Genomic DNA, 17057 nt, shown 5'->3' with positions numbered 1-17057 from the left:
AGGGCCTGAGGCTCCCCGCCCTTTAAATCCCCGCCTGAGTTCTGCTGCTGCTACCCCAGCCCTAGCCCGAGCCCTGCCATCCTGCGGTAGCAGCGGCAGGGCTCCCGTGGTGATTTAAAAGGCCCACAGCTCCGCAGTGGTTGGAGCCCTAGGCCCTTTAATTTGCCCCTGAGCCCTGGGGCTCCCAGCCGCCTCTGCAACTGGGAGCTCTGGGGTGATTTAAAGGCCATGGGGCTTCCAGCCACAGCCGGTGCCCCAGGGCCTTTAAATCTTGAAAGGCCCCACCTCTTCCGGTTGAGGCCACGTCCCGCTCAGGACTCCGGCGTAGCAGTAAGTCCTTTAAGTTACTTTCACCCCGGTGTATCCTCGGGGCTCTGGAGGGGATGGGGAGGAGCCAATGTTCCCTCCAGTGTAGGGGGATACAGGGAGAACTTAGTGGAACATGGGGAAAAGAACCAGAATTGGCAGGACCCAGGAGAAAACAGCTCACAAGTATCAAAAAATGAGCGCTGGCAAAGGTTGTATTCACCCTGTCACTAAGCGCAGCTTTGAGAAACCTGCTCGCTCCAGGGAAACGCTGACCAAGGCCCACCATCCTGACGAGAGAAGTGTATGACGAGATGTTAACTGCACTGAAGTTCTTCCTGGTAATGAGCTTTCATACCACAGGGCTGCAGCAGAACTGTTATTTCCTGTTTGCAGAGAAAGCCAGGGCAAAACATGTTCCAACATATGTGACCTGTGCAGGACAGAGAAGTATCAGAAATGCTGACACAGAATATACTGAACGAATTCATCCCTCCGGGCCATTTCATTGCCTCGCACTACACAAACAGTTTATATAACACTAGCTGGCTGTGCCAGGTGCTGGGGGTGTGCTGCTCAAGTGACAGGCACAGATCACACAGGGCACTTTAACACAAGGGTGCACATCTGTAAGGCTACATCGGCAGCAGAGGGAGGCGAGAAATATTTTAGGAGAGGACACTTGCATCCTGGATTGTCAAGGAGCCTTTAATTAGTTAATATCTTGTGCTCCATGGGCCTGCTCCTGCTCCTGTCTAAGTCAAGAACAAACTCCCATTGACCTCTGTGGGCGCAGGTTTGGGCCCAGCACGGGCAACTTTAAGGAGCACATCTACTCAGCTAACTGAACTTCCACCCTGCTCCATTGCAGCACGTACCATCTGGGGTCTGATGGAAAACCTGCCAGGGGCTCTCCTAGCATGGTCACACACCCAGGCCCATTTTTGCAGATCTGCACAGAAACCTAGAATTGGCATAACAAGAGCATTCTGCAGGTTAGGATTCAGATTAAAAAACATCTGTGTGGGAGGGAACCCAGGACTGGACTGGCAGGGGTGTTTCAGAGACAGGGGAAGAGATGTGTGACCAGAGCCTGCCTGGGTTCTGCACTTACCCTGACTGGTGCCAGTCCTGTTGGTGTGTCACTCTCATGAAAACGAAATCCATGCACAGCTCTTACTTAATATCAGAGTGGGATCTCCCAGCAGCGGGCTCATCTGAACAGGTACTGCTGGGATAAAAGCAGAGAGACAAGCACCAACAGAAGGAAGAGCATTGCAGCAGGAAGCACCCTAGCTTTACTGACTGGAAAGCAGACCTATGGATACTGACTTCTAAGAACAGCTGGAGAGGAAACATTGTTGCTAGGGCACAATATTGCAGCTGACAAAGAGATGTAGCAATTGTCAGCCACTCACTAGTAAAAAGAGAATAGCTAGATATCAGACACAAGTACATCCCTTCCCTATCCATCCACCTGCAGCCAGAGAAGATGGCAGAGGACAGCCTATCGAACTGCTCATGCATTCCCAACATCAGTCACACAGCAATACTGTGGTTTCCCATCACCTCTGCACTCCACATGCAGCCCCTACAAAACTCCCCCAGCCCTTTCCCGTGTGCAGCACACAATGCGTCTATCGGTTTCCTGTTAGCTGTTCCACAGTATGCAGGAGTTACTACCTCAGTGGGGTTGATGTCATCTGGAGGGTGCAAGGCTCCTGGGGCATCATCCAGGAATGGACCTTGTCATAACATAATTCCCAGATTTGGACCTTAGCGTCCAAAATATGGGTGTTAGCATGAAAACCTCCAAGCTTAGTTACCAGCTTGGACCTGGTAAAGCTGCCACCACCCAAAAAATTAGAGTGTTTTGGGGCACTCTGGTCCCCCCAAAAACCTTCCCTGGGGACCCCAAAGACCCAAATTCCTTGAGTCTTACAACAAAGTGGAATAAACCATCTCCCTTCCCCCTCCTCCCCTCCAGGTGGACCCTCCCTGGGTTCCTGGAGAGATACACAGAAGCAAGCTCCGTGAATCTAAACAGAGGGATTTCACCCTCCTTATTTCCAGTCCTGGAAATAGGTACCAAGAGAGAGAGCCAAGCTCCCCCCCACCCCCCCCTTCACCCAGAGGGAATGCAAAGTCAAGCTAGTAAATCTAACACACAGAGATTTCCCCCTGACTTCTTCCTCCCACCAATTCCCTGGTGAGCTATAGACTCAATTCCCTGGAGTTCCCCACTAAAGAAAAACTCCAACAGGTCTTAAAAAGAAAGCTTTATGTAAAAAAAAAGAAAAATACCTAAAAATGGTCTCTCTGTATTAAGGTGACAAATACAGGGTCAATTGCTTAAAAGAAATATGAATAAACAGCCTTATCCACAAAGAATACAATTTAACACATTCCAGCAACTACACACATGTAAATACAAAAAAAACAAACCTATGGTCTTCCTATCTTTGTACTTACAACCTGGAAACAGAAGATTAGAAAAGCAGGAGGCAGAAAAATCCTCTCATAGCCGAGAGAGTACAGGCAGAAGACAAAGAACAAGGAACTCACACCCAAACTTCCCTCCACCCAGATTTGAAAAAGTCTTGTTTCCTGATTGGTCCTCTGGTCAGGTGTTTCAGGTTACTCCTTTCCAGGTAAAAGAACATTAACCCTTAGCTATCTGTTTATGACAAGGGTGCAAGGCTCCTGGGGCATCATCCAGGAATGGACCTACCTGCTTTGCATCCTCCTCAGCCTGGATCAAGAGCTGCAACAGCCGCAGGAGGGAAGGAGGGTTTTGGTGTCCCCCCACTTAGGTTAGCTTTCGGTCCCTAAATCCAACCTGTTCCTAGAATAACTATGATGTTTGTATCTCCAGGCCTTGACCCAACACCGTTACATCATGCTGATGAAATATGGCATCCAAAATGATTTGGGCGACTTAACTGCCCACTGGGAGAGACCCACAGAAATCAGGACATCCTGTGAATTCCCGAATGAGCGGCAACCTTAGTGGAGTTAGCCAGGACCTCCTGCAAACGTAAGTAATGGGAGTTGCCTAACGCTGGCCCTAAATAACCCATCACAACAGCAAGGGGCACAGCCTGTTTCAAACTCCCAGAGGGAACAGGGCGGGTGTGGGGGCATAAATCAACACATAGCTAGGACACCAGGGCCTGTACACAGATCACATACCCGCTGGCTAGCCTGGAAATAAGAGACACAAAATCTGCTCTCTGACATCCAAGAAATATTTCCCTCTGCTACGCTTGCCAAAGTAAAGAAGAAGGAAAAACCCAATCACACACTAAAATTGTTGCTTATGGGCTCTCCCAGTCCCAATTAATTCCTCATCTCAGCAAATACAATTCTTGGACTTCAGTGGAAATTTCCAAATCAGTGACAGCCACAGCTCCCAAATATCCAGCTCTTAGTTCCTGGCAGGGTGTGGGTGGGCAAGACTCAGGTCTGGATGCACATTCAGTACTTATAGGTTCACATTCCCTGCAAAAGGCCTGTATCTTATAACACCTGATTATTATTCATCCTCCACAAGAACCCAGACCTGCACCTTAATATCTGGGGCTAGATTCTGAGCTGGTGAAAGCCAGCAGAACTCCTATGAAGTCAGTGGAGCATTACCAGTTCAAGCCAGCTCAGGATCTGGCCCCCACTTCTTATTCTGGTTGTCAGTCACTTGCCATGGGACTTGGAAGTGGAGAAGGCAGAACTGTACCTTAATATCTGATCCTGGCTCTACAGACATGGTAACAGCGTTCAAGTACGTAACAGGTTGTTACAAGGAGGAGGGTGAAAAATTGTTGTCCTTCACCTCTGAGGATAGGACAAGAAGCAATGGATTTAAATTGCAGCAAGGGAGGTTTAGGCTGGACAGTAGGAGAAACTTCCCAACTGCCAGGATAGTTAAGCTCTGGAATAAATTGCCTAGAGATGCTGTGGAATCTCCATCGCTGGAGGTTTTAAAGAACAAACACCTGTGTCAGGAATGGTTTAGTTATTAGTGCCTTGGGTGCAAGGGTCTGGACTACATAATCTTTCGAGATCCCTTCCAGTCCTACACTTCTATGATATGCTTCCAGGCCAGATCCTCAGTGGGTGTAAATCTCTTTAGCTTTGATTAAGTCTGTTGATTTACAGCAGCTGAGGAGCTGGCCCTGTGTGTGTTTATATGCCAGGATGTTTACTGTGGGAGTAGCAGTTTCTACTGCGGGTGCCAGGCTGGGGACGGGAGAATGACAGCTCAGCAAAGTCGGGAAGGGGACAACAGCAGGCAGGAAAGTCTTAAAGATCTGGTCAGACTCAGAACTGGTGAGAGCCAGTCCCTGCCTTCCTCTTTCAATCTCTCCTCCCTGCTCCCCCCTTGCTGGCCCTGGCTTTTGCTGAGTCAATTCATAAACAGGGAACACAGATCTGGCTGCGGGCCCTGCTTGATTTCAAAAGGAGATTGGGAGGTTTCTGTTAGAACTCAAAAGAATAGCTGACTGAAGCTAGCTGGCGGGGGGACATGTGGGCTGCTTCCAACTTCACACAGCCCCCTCCCTCCCCCTCGCTGAAGAAAACAAGCAAAGCTGGAGAAAAACATGTTGTTCCATGCAACTTGATCACCAGGCTCAGCCAGAGCTGCTTGTATTATACATCTTGGGACACAAAGGCACGGGGTGCTGGCTGCAAGCTGATTGGATGGTGGAGGGAAAGAGAGGCGGTTTAACCGTTACCGGGCAGACTTGAAACACATGAATGGGGTGGGGGTGAGGAGTTTTTGGGGCTGGCAGGGCTGGAACACGTACAGCACTTGTTTTATGTGCTGGGATTCCACTTTGCCTCTTCTGGAGCTCTCGGACTGAGTGTCAGCTGCCTGGGTCCCATGATCATAATTTAGGACATGGAGATGGCAGGCACTTTAGGGGGGGGTCTTTCTGGGGAACAAGGGGCCTGCTGACCATTGTGCTGCTGAATGTCGTTATTGTGTGTCATGGTACAATTCCCCACTCTGAACCTTAGCGTCCAAAAGATGGGGTACCAGCATGAATTCCTCTAAGCTCAATCACCAGCTTAGAACCTGTAGCGCTGCCACCAACCAGGAATTCCAGTGCCTGGTACACTCTGGTCCCCCCCAAACCTTGCCCGGGGACCCCCCAAGACCCAGACCCTCTGGATCTCAACACAAGGAAAGTAAACCCTTTCCCTCACTGTTGCCTCTCCCAGGCTTCCCCTCCCTGGGTTACCCTGGAAGATCACTGTGTGATTCAAACTCTTTGAATCACAAAACAGAGAGGACAATTCACCTTCCTCCCTCCTTCTCTTTCCCCCTCCCAGACTCTTCCTGAGAGAAAGTAATCCTGGCACAGAGAGAATTTAGCCTGTCTTTCCCTCTTCCCTCCTTTCTCCCCACCAATTCCCTGGTGAATCCAGACCCAGTCCCCTGGGGTCTCACCAGAATAAGAAAAACAGTTAGGTTCTTAAACAAGAAAAGCTTTTAATTAAAGAAAGAAAAAACAGTAAAAATTATCTTTGTAAATTTTAAAAAAATGGAATAGGTACAGGGTCTTTCAGCTATAGCCACTGGGAACACCCTCCCAGCCTAAGTATACAGGTACAAATTTAAATCTTTTCAGCAAAATACCAATTTGAACTCCTTTCAGCCAAATACACATTTGAACTTCTTCCAACCAAATACACATTTGCAAATAAGGAAAACAACCATAAGCCTAACTCGCTTTATCTACCTAGTATTTACTAGTCTGAACTTATAAGAGCCTGTATTGGAGAGATTGGAGAGAAACCTGGTTGCACGTCTGGTCCCTCTGAGCCCCCAGAGTGAACAATCACCAAAACTAACAGCACAGCACAAAAACTTCCCTCCCTCAAGATTTGAAAGTATCCTGTCCTCTGATTGGTCCTCGGGTCAGGTGACAGCCAGGCTCACTGAACTTGTTAACCCTTTACAGTCAAAGAGATATAAAGTACTTCTGTGCTATTAACTTTTCTTTTCTGTTTATGACATTGTGTAGTTAGGGGTGGCAGCTGGAAGTAGAACAATCACACTTTCATATCTAACACTGACCTCCTTCCAAGCTCTCTGCCCGTGCTATAACAAGGGCGAGACGAGTGAGGCACTTGTCTTGGGCGCGCAAAGCTGAGGGGCACAGCTCTACCACCCAAGCGGGGCGGAGGGAAAAAAAAGGCGCAATCGGCGGCGCTTTGGCCGCAGCTCTATCACCGCTGCTTCTTCGGTGGCAATTCAGCAGTAGGTCCTTTCCTCTGAGAGGGACTCAGGGACCCGCCGCTGAATTGTCGCCGAAGAGCCTGGAGCCGGCCCTTGCCTTGGGTGCAAAAATTCCTTCTTACGGCTCTGCTCTCTGCAGACATGGGGCCAGATCCTCAACTGGTGAGAACAAGTGTAGCTAATGGGACAGGGTGGAAAGATCTCATTCTCTCTCTCTCTCTCTCTCTCTCCCTCCCCCTCTTTGGGGAAAAAAATCTCTGATTTTCTGCCAACAGAAAAGTCATGCTTTGGATAAAAAACTGAAAACCGAAAGTACTACCACTGAGAAGAGGGAAAAAGGGAACGGACGGGAAAGAAAGGGAGAAACACAAACTAAAGAACAAGAGTACTTGTGGCACCTTAGAGACTAACAAATCTATTTCAGCATGAGCTTTCGTGAGCTACAGCTCACTTCTTCAGATGCACAGAATGGAACACACAGACAGGAGATATTTATACATACAGAGAACATGAAAAGATGGAAGTATGCACACCAACAGGAAGAGTCTAATTAATTGAGATGAGCTATCGTCAGCAGGGGGAAAATAACTTTTGAAGTGATAATTAAGATGACCCATAGAAGGTGTGAGGAGAACTTAACATAGGGAAATAGATTCAATTAGTGTAATGACCCAGCCATTCCCGGTCTTTGTTAAGGCCTGAGTTAATTGTATCTAATTTGCATATTAATTCGAGTTCAGCAGTCTCTCTTTGGAGTCTGTTTTTGAAGTTTTTTTGTTGCAAAACTGCCACCTTCAAGTCTGTCATTGAGTGGTTAGAGTGTTTTCCCGCTGGTTTTTGAATGTTATGATTCCTGATGTCAGATTTGTGTCCATTTATTCTTTTGCGAAGAGATTGTCTGGTTTGGCCAATGTACATGGCAGAGGGGCATTGCTGGCACATGGTGGCATATATCACGTTGGTAGATGTGCAGGTGAACGAGCCCCTGATGGCATGGCTGATGTGATTAGGTCCTATGATGGTGTCACTTGAATCGATATGTGGACAGAGCTGGCATCGGGCTTTGTTGCAAGGATAAGTTCCTGGGTTAGTGTTTATATTGTATGGTGTGCGGCTGCTGGTGAGTATTTGTTTCAGGTTGGGAGGCTGTCTATAAGCGAGGACTGGCCTGTCTCCCAGGATCTGTGAGAGTGAGGGATCCAGACTCCAAAGAGAGACTGCTGAACTCGAATTAATATGCAAATTAGACACAATTAACTCAGGCCTTAACAGAGACCGGGAATGGCTGGGTCATTACACTAATTGAATCTATTTCCCTATGTTAAGTTCTCCTCACACCTTCTATGGGTCATCCTAATTATCACTTCAAAAGTTTTTTTTTTCCTCCTGCTGATGATAGCTCATCTCAATTGATTAGACTCTTCCTGTTGGTATGCGTACTTCCATCTTTTCATGTTCTCTGTATGTATAAATATCTCCTGTCTGTGTGTTCCATTCTGTGCATCTGAAGAAGTGAGCTATAGCTCACGAAAGCTCATGCTGAAATAGATTTGTTAGTCTCTAAGGTGCCACAAGTACTCTTGTTCTTTTTGCGGATACAGACTAACACGGCGGCTACTCTGAAACAAACTAAAGAGCCACTTTCAGCTTTTGTTTTTTGCTTTTGTCAAAAAAATGAAAACTTTTCAGTGAAACAAACTTTCTCCCAGGAAAACCTTCATTTCATTCAAAAAGCCACTTTCCATTGCTCTAGTACCTGGGTTGATGTCAGTGGAGCTACCTGATTTACACCAGCTGAGGATCCGTCCCATTAATCTTCACTACACTCCTCCAAAGGAGGCATGTTTATTTGGGTTTATTGCTCATAAATCTCCCCAGTCATCAGAGTTAAAGGTTCGGAGCTTCAGCATGCTCCTGGGCTGGTGCCTTCTACTGGCACAGTTAATGGAGAAGGTGCCTTGCTTTTTCATTCAGGGTTGCTATTTAATGTCCTTTACATTTTCCCTGCCAAGACTAGCCTCTATTGGCATGAATTAGCCCCTTCCCCTTCCTTTTCTCCATAGCAACACAGGGAAGCGAGAAATGATGGAAAGACTACTTGGGTCCTGTCTCATAAATGTGCAAAAGTTCAGAGGCTACTTCAGTGTTTCCAATGCCCATGATTTCATTGAGTGTCTTGCAATATATGGTATTTTTCATAAAGCCCCAGCTCCTTGAGTTCTGTGATTTTGGGAGAATCTTAGTTTTATATCTATCTATATATATATAAAGTAAAATTTCTAGCCCTCTTGGTTCCAGAGAAAAATTTGAAAACATGACCTGAATGCACCCGAAAGGCTCAGAAACCAAAAGGCAAAGAAAAGAAACTCATTTTTTTTAAAATATCATTTTAAAACCCATCTCATGATTTTATCCACTGGGGATTGACAGTACTATAGAGGAGCAAAGTTCCCATGCTTACGCATAGCCAAACTACTTGGATTAGAGTTTATGGCATCCTCTCAAAAAGCTCCCATCCTTGTTAGTGATAACTCCTCATCAGTCTCCTTTAGCTCATTTAGAAGCTTGGTTACATTGAGAGCAGACAATGTATTCCACATTCTGCATATGTATGATTTAGCTTTAGCTGGTGAGCATGGTGTGTCTATGTATGTAGTCATGGATTCATCACACCACGTTCCCATCTACGAGCTAACACACAACAACACTTCTGCACTGCCCCCGTATAGTTGCCCCATACATTAAATTAATTACTCCTGGGGGAATTCTGCACCACTGCACATGCTTAGAATTCATGTCCCCTGGAGACTTCTTTGCTTTCCTGCAGAAAAGTGACTTTCTGACAGGGAAGCAAAGGGAATCTGCAAGAGCAGTCACACATCATTCACTAGATGCACAGGTACATTGTTTCAGGCACCCAGAGCAGCTGGTGGACAGGTACAGCCAGTGGAGAGAGAAATCATCAGCCAGGGGTTCCTACCCTGAGCTGGGATCAGCTGCTAGTCCCGGTGGGGCTGGAGGCAGGGGAAGACAGGACTTCCTCTTCCCCAATAAGGAGTAACTGGGGCAGTGTCTGAACCCAGAAACCTCTCCCAGCTGCAGGAAGCTCAGCATCCTACCCTGCTTCCTTCCCCCGTCACTCCTCAACTGTGGGAAGAGGGGTCACTGTATGGGGAGCTGCTCCCCCATCCACCCAACCCCCACTCATCCAGACCTCCCATACCCAGATACCCCTGCCAAGCCTCACCAGGTACATCCAGAACCCCTCTAGCCCTCCATATCTGAACTCCACCCCACTGAACCTCAACCTCTGTATCTGGAGCCCCCCTACATCTGGAACCTCTTCCTCCAGACCCCCACTGAGCTCCCTGCACTCAAACTCCCACCATGATGCTCCACCCCCTGCACCACTCTAAGCCCCCACATCCAGACCCCCATACCACACCACTGACCCCCAACTACCTGCACCCAGACCGCCCTCACCAAGCCCCACGCTCCCAGAACCCCACACTCAGACCCCTCCACTGAGCCCCAACCACCTTCACCTGGAAGCCCCTGCAGAGTCCCATTGTCCCTGCACCTGGAACCCCCTCAACGAGCCTCTGTGCATTGAGATCCCCCCACACCTACATTCCCTACTAAGCTTCCTCACCCAGATTGTCCCACACAGAATCCTCTCAACCCACACCTGGATCCCCCCTACACAGCCCCTTCACACTTGGATCCTGCCTGGTTGAGCCTGCCTGCCCCACACCTGGTGTACCTGGCACAGAGGGGAAGGGCCCCAGGGTGATTGTGGGGCAGGCCCAGACCTTGTGCTGTGTCAGGGTAGGGCTCACCACTGAATCTGTGTCCTGGGGGTGTGGGGGCTGCAGGGTGATCTCCCACCTTCAGCAAGCCAGTGGCCTGTGCTCCTCATTGCCATGCTGGAGCTTCTGCATTTATTTACTGACAAATAAAACTTGCAGAATTTTGCAGAATTTTAAAATATTGTGCTCATAATTTTTAATTTTTGGGCACAGAATGCCCCCAGGAGTAAATTAAAGGCAGTGAAAAATCACACTATGGAACTTGCAAGCATGAGAAATCTTATGGAAGGTCACCTGTGGCCAGAGGGGAAGATGGGACAGGTGGCTAGTATGCGTCATGGCGACTGGGAGTCTGGTTGGGAAGATGTAACAATCGGTGCATTTGTATAAATTTGAAAACAAATCAAGGTGTCCACAGCGTCTGCTCATTAGGACCAAGACAGGGTATTTTAGATATATGTTTGGTCTTGAGCTTTCTATTCATGACTTCTCATTAGGACACAAACAACCTGTGGAGCTCTCCCAAATTCTGGTTGGCAGGATCTGAGCCCCACATTAGTTCATAATCTTCTGCTTGGCAGCAGCAGGAGAAGAGGAGGAAGAGGAGGAGGAGGGAGCTGAATCAATTCAAGTTTTTGATTCAGTTTCTAAAGAAAAAAAAAGGTCCCACAAAATTAAGAAATGTTCCATTCCCTTCACTGATTTGCATTGAGATGCAAATTGGATTGCCTCAGGAAAACCCCAGTGGTCAGTCACCTGGGAGGACGTGTGAGCGTGATCTCTTCTTTCTCCCCCTCTCATACCCCCTCTCGCTCACCCTGCAATCTTGCCCAAAGCATTTTAATTAAACCTCTTTGAAACCAGGGTGGGTGTTTCGTGTATTAATTACAGTACAAATAGACTCTCAGAGAAATAAATGACTGTCCTGTTGGCTCACGTACCCCTCTAAGCCAAGAGCTGGGAATACTAGCACCAGGAAGAAGAATGTTCTTTCCTGGCGAGGACACCAAGAGATAATCATCATCATCATAACAAGAAGAAATCAGAAGAACATTTTCCCCTTCTGGGTATGGGCTGTTCTCCCTGTGGGAACTAGGTCCAGAGCCTGTGGCTGCCAGTTTTAAAGGTGAAATGTGGGGAGGCATGACTGTTGCCAGCCTCAAGCTTATTGCACCCATGGCTTGGTCAGGACAGACATCTCTCTAGTGCTTGGGGGCCATCTTAATGGAGTGGTATCTGCTCCAAAGCAGATCCACCTGATCTGGAGTTTGGAATCAAACACTAACCTTGGAAAAGGAAAGAAACTCTTTACCTCCTTCCATTAATTGCTATTCCTCCTCCAAAGCTCATCTCCAACATTTGTGAACAACAGACATCATGCAGAGCCACCACCCTTCCCTTGCAGCTGTGTACATGTTTCCCACGACATGGTCTGCTTCATGGCCTCGCTGTGTTACTAAGGCTAAGAGTGCAAGAACACAGAGGACCCTAATATTCAGTGCATTACGGGATTAATATATTATAGACTCTACATCCTTAACCTGCCAGTTTGTCCTACACCCATGGTTTACTTTCAATGGAGCACGCTAACATGCAAGTTTTTAAAGGCATTCTCATCTCATCATTTGGGGGAGTCTCAGGCTGGATTCTGGGTTTTATGTTTAATTTTTGGTGTGAATTTCAGTGACAGATGCCTAGCTGACAGACCTGGCAAATTTAGTTCTCCACAGAACAGGTACCGCATGGCATAACAGTGCCGCAACTGCATCAACCCTAAGACCACCTCAAGGCATGGAACAGTAGCTCAGTCTCCAGGCCCATCCGATTATCTTCTGGCCTTTCTGCTGCAAGTGCTAGAAAGGAGCCAGTTTGTCATAAACAGATAGTTAAGGGTTAAAGTCTCTTTTACCTGTAAAGGGTTAACAAACAGGGAACCAAACACCTGACAAAGGGACCAATCAGAAGACAAGTTACTTTCAAATCTCGGTGGAGGGAAGCCTTTGTTTGTGTTTTTGGGTTTGGCTTTATTCTCTCTGGGATCTGAGAGTAACCGGACGTACTACAGGCTCTAATTTTCTATTCAAGTAGTAAGTGCAGGTAGAAATGCGGTTTAGTCTTTTTAATTGTTTTTCTTTATTTGCAAATGTGTATCTGGCTGGTAGAAATTTAATGTGTATCTGGCTGGTAGAGTTCTAATGTGTATTTGGCTGAAAGTATTTTAAATTGTATTTCTGCTGGAGGAGGCTTTTTCTCCAGTTTCTATAAGCTGACAGACTCTGTAACTTTTACCATCTAAATTGCAGAGATAAAAAGAAAGAAAAAAGGTAAAAGTTATTTAAAAGTTTTGCTTTTAAGACCTGTCTGATTTTCCCCCTTGTTGAGGGTCAAGGGAACTGAGTCTGTACTCACCAGGGAATTGGTGGGGAGAAGGGAAAGGTGAATTTCCTCTTTGTTTTAGATTCGCGGAGTTTGAATCTGTATTGCCTCTGGGTGAAGGGAAAAGAGGAGGGGGGGGAAGGTAACATTCCTCTCTGTGTGGTGATTCAAGGAGTTTGAATCACGGTGATCTCCTGGTGTACCCAGGGAGGGAAAGAGCTGGGAGGGAGGAAGGAGGGGGAAGGGAAATGGTTTATTCCCCTTTATTGTGAGACTCAAGGAATTTGGGTCTTGGGGTCCCCAGGGAAGGTTTTTTTTTGGGGGGGGGGACCAGAGTGTATCAGGCACTGGAATTCCTGATTGGTGGCAGCTTATCAGATCTAAGCAGGTAATTAAGCTTAGAGGAATTCATGCTGGTACCCCAACTTTTGGATTCTAAGGTTCAGATTGGGGAAAGATACCATGACATGGTGGCATTGTGTGGGAAAGATGGAATCCAAAAGCCAGTAGGAATATTATTTTTCTTTTTCTCTGCTAGCTGCTTGTAAACAGAGAAGAGAAGGTTCTAAAACTACACCCAGAAAATTTTTTTTCTTTCTTTTCTCCCTTCTGGTTGTGCAGAGAGACTGCCTAAAGGCAAGGCACATTAAGGTTTAACAAGGGTCTTTTGTTAAACAATAGGATTCCAGCTGTGAGTCAGCTACACCGCAGAACACATTTGCATATCAAAGGGTTTTCTTTTGTTTTAATGTAAACGTGAAAGATTAGGTAGAAGAAGTTAAAAAAGGCACTGTTGCTAGGCAACCCCAAGAAGGCAGCAGAGGAACAGCATTTCAGGCAGTAAACAGAAGAGGGCGCACTAGCACAAGAAAGTAGGAACAATGAGCACCAGTGCAGCAACAAGCAAACTAAAAATAGCTAAATTAAAAGCAATAAACAAACACAACAAACATAAAAGACGAATGGAACTAATTCAGGCAGAAATGGCCAGGGAAGAGGCTGCCCACAGGAGAGACATGGAGAAGCAACAAAAAGAGCTGGAACTAAAAGAAAAAGAGATGGAGCTCCAGAGGGAAGCCCACCAGCAGGCCATGGAATTAGAACAGGCTAAGCAACAAAACACAGCCAATGCTGTAGGGACTTATCCTCCCTACTCTGATGGAGTGCGGCGCTGGACCGGGGTTGTGTCCGGGCTCTTCGCGTAGAGCCGCCGCCTCCTCGCTGCCTCCTTGCTTCCCCCCGGGCCGGTCTCTCTGCTGCCGCCGTCCGGGAGAGGAGGCGAGCGGCTCGGGCCGCGGCACCCGCTCCTCGCTCCCTCTCATGCGCTCTGACGCCGGGCGCTGCTGGGGCCCCGGCCGGGCAGCGCGGGGAGCCCAGGCGGCCGGGCTCGGCGCCACTCCCGCTCTGATCTCGGGTAGGTGTGGGTCTCTGCGCGGGGCGCTCCGCAGGCAGAGGTGGGCGGCAGCTGTCACACGTGAGTGTCCGTTGCTTCCTCAGCTGGAGTCCTGTGGCTGTGGCTGGGGGGGCTGGTCCGAGCCGCTTGTTTCACACGAAGCGATTGGTTCAGGAGAGGAGAGGGGAGGAGGCTGTAGATCCTTCTTTGTGTGGTCGGGGATTGCGTTATTGCGGTTGGCCAATCGCGTGATTAGAGGCATGGTAAGCGCGTGATTTTTCTTTCTGTCCAATTAGATTGCTAGCATGTATGATGTTAGCCCACATGATTGGTTCTTATGTAACCAGACTTAACTATATAAGGAGGTAGTGGAAAAGAATAAAGGAGATTCCTGACTTGTTTGCAGCTGTGTTGACTGTGTGAATTTTCTTCGCTCCGCATGAGATACCACACAATCCTAACAACACTTCACCAGTTGTCGTTCCACATCCCAAAAAATTTCCCACCTACAAGGCAGGTGATGACACTGAAGCCTTCTTAGAAAATTTTGAAAGGACCTGCCATGGATACAGCATCTCTGAAGACCAGTACATGATAGAGCTGAGGCCACTGCTCAGTGGACCCTTAGCAGAGGTGGCAGCTGAAATGCCTAAGGAGAACATGAACGATTATAAACTTTTTCAAACCAAGGCCAGATACAGAATGGGGATAACACCTGAACATGCCAGTCGGCGGTTCAGAAACCAAAAATGGAAACCAGATGTGTCATTCCCCCAACACGCCTACCACATTGCAAAGAATTATGAGGCCTGGATATCAGGAACAAAGGTTAACAATACGGACGAGCTGCACCTCCTGATACAAATGAAGCAGTTCTTAGATGGTGCTCCTGAGGAAATAGAGAGGTACATCCTAGATGGGAAACCCAAAACGGTAACCGAGGCGGGTGAGATTGGAGCCAAATGGATGGAAGTGGCAGAAAAGAAAAAAGCTACTGTCAAGGGGAGCGAATACCCCAGGGGGCACACCGACAATAAACCCCATAACCGAGGGCAGCTCAAGACTCCACCTACAACCCAAGGAGAGCCCCAGACTACCTATTCTCCCACCTCACCAGTCTCCAGTAACCCCCTCGACCCAGTGACCAGTCAGCTGGAAAATGCTTTAAGTGTAATGAACTGGGACACATAAAGGCCAACTGCTCAAAGAACCCCAACCGAGTGCAGTTCATTACACCAAAGATCCCCAGGCCCAGATGCCTCTCAAATACCATTGGAGCGAAGGGAAATTTTGAGAGTGGGCGGAAAGAAGGTTACTGCGTGGAGAGACACGGGGGCACAAGTGTCAGCTATCCACCAATCCTTCGTAGACCCCAAATTCATCAACCCAAAGGCCCAAGTGACAATTTACCCCTTCATGTCACAAGCTGTAGATTTGCGTACAGCTAAACTACCTGTCCAGTACAAAGGCTTGTCAGGAATGTGGACTTTTGCAGTCTATGACAATTATCCCATCCCCATGCTGCTAGGGGAAGACTTGGCCAAACAGGTGAAGCGGGCCAAGAGAGTGGGAATGGTTACACGCAGCCAAACCAGGCAAGCTTCCAGACCCATTCCTGTTCCTGAGCCGTCCACAGAGGCCCCGTCTATGTTACCAGAGACCCAGACAGAGGTAGTGGACCCGATCCCCTGTCAGTGACTAAAACAGCCACAGTGACTCCAGTCCCAGACCAGGAACTGGAAAAGCAGCCAGCACCAGAACCGTTGCCAGCACTGATGCCAACGCTTGCAAACCCATCTTCAACCCCAACGCCGGAGGGCGCCAGCGAGCCTGTACTGGCAGAAGCAGCAGACAACCACACCCAAGAGGCTCAGCCAGAGCCTGAAATACCACCTGGTGCACCAGCGGAGAGCGGTTCACCAGCAACGAAAACAATCCCATCACCTACATCGCTTCCAGAGGGACCAAGCCCAAGTTCACAGTCTAAGGAAGAACTGGTGTCTCTAGCTTCAAGGGAACAGTTCCAGACTGAGCAGGAAGCAGATGACAGCCTTCAGAAAGCTTGGGCGGCAGCACGGAGCACCCCACCACTTCTCAACTCTTCTAATCGATCCCGGTTTGTTGTAGAACAAGGACTTTTATACAAGGAAACTCTTTCTGGTGGACACCAGGAAGACTGGCATCCGCAAAAACAGTTGGTGGTTCCAACTAAGTACTGGAAAAAGCTCTTAAGCTTAGCCCATCCCAGTGGCCATGCTGGGGTGAACAGAACCAAAGACCGGTTGGGGAAGTCCTTCCACTGGGAGGGGATGGGCAAGGACGTTGCCAAGTATGTCCAGTCTTGTGAGGTATGCCAAAAAGTGGGAAAACCCCAAGACCAGGTCAAGGCCCCTCTCCAGCCACTCCCCATAATTGAGGTCCCATTTCAGCGAGTAGCTGTGAATATTCTGGGTCCTTTCCCAAAAAAGACACCCAGAGGAAAGCAGTACATACTGACTTTCATGGACTTTGCTATCCAATGGCCGGAAGCAGTAGCCCTTGGCAACACCAGGGCTAAAGCTGTGTGCCAGGCCCTAACAGACATTTTTTGCCAGGGTAGGTTGGCCCTCTGACATCCTTACAGATTCAGGATCTAATTTCCTGGAAGAAACCATAAAAGAACTGTGGGAAACTCCCGGGGTGAATCACTTGGTTGCCACCCCTTACCACCATCAAACCAATGGCCTGGTTGAAAGGTTTAATGGAACTTTGGGGGCCATGATATGTAAATTCATCAATGAACACTCCAATGACTGGGACCTAGTGTTGCAGCAGTTGCTTTTTGCCTACAGGGCTGTACCACATCCCAGTTTAGGGTTTTCACCGTTTGGGCTAGTGTATGGCCACGAGGTTAAGGGGCCATTACAGTTGGTGAAGCAGCAATGGGAGG

The 17057-nt window shown here is 48.1% G+C and overlaps 1 long non-coding RNA gene across 1 annotated transcript; it reads right to left on the bottom strand.

Annotated features, from left to right (window-relative positions):
* Nucleotides 1-321: 321 nt before the first annotated feature.
* On the bottom strand, nt 322-3327 carry LOC115656317. Its single transcript, XR_004001626.1, has 3 exons — nt 3038-3327; nt 1421-1534; nt 322-739 (listed from the first exon to the last, which is right to left on the bottom strand). It is a non-coding gene; the product is annotated as an uncharacterized LOC115656317 (long non-coding RNA).
* Nucleotides 3328-17057: the final 13730 nt, after the last annotated feature.

Source organism: Gopherus evgoodei, chromosome 8, assembly GCF_007399415.2.
Source record: "Gopherus evgoodei ecotype Sinaloan lineage chromosome 8, rGopEvg1_v1.p, whole genome shotgun sequence".
Lineage (NCBI taxonomy): Eukaryota > Metazoa > Chordata > Testudines > Testudinidae > Gopherus > Gopherus evgoodei.
This window is presented reverse-complemented; position numbering and strand designations above follow the sequence as displayed.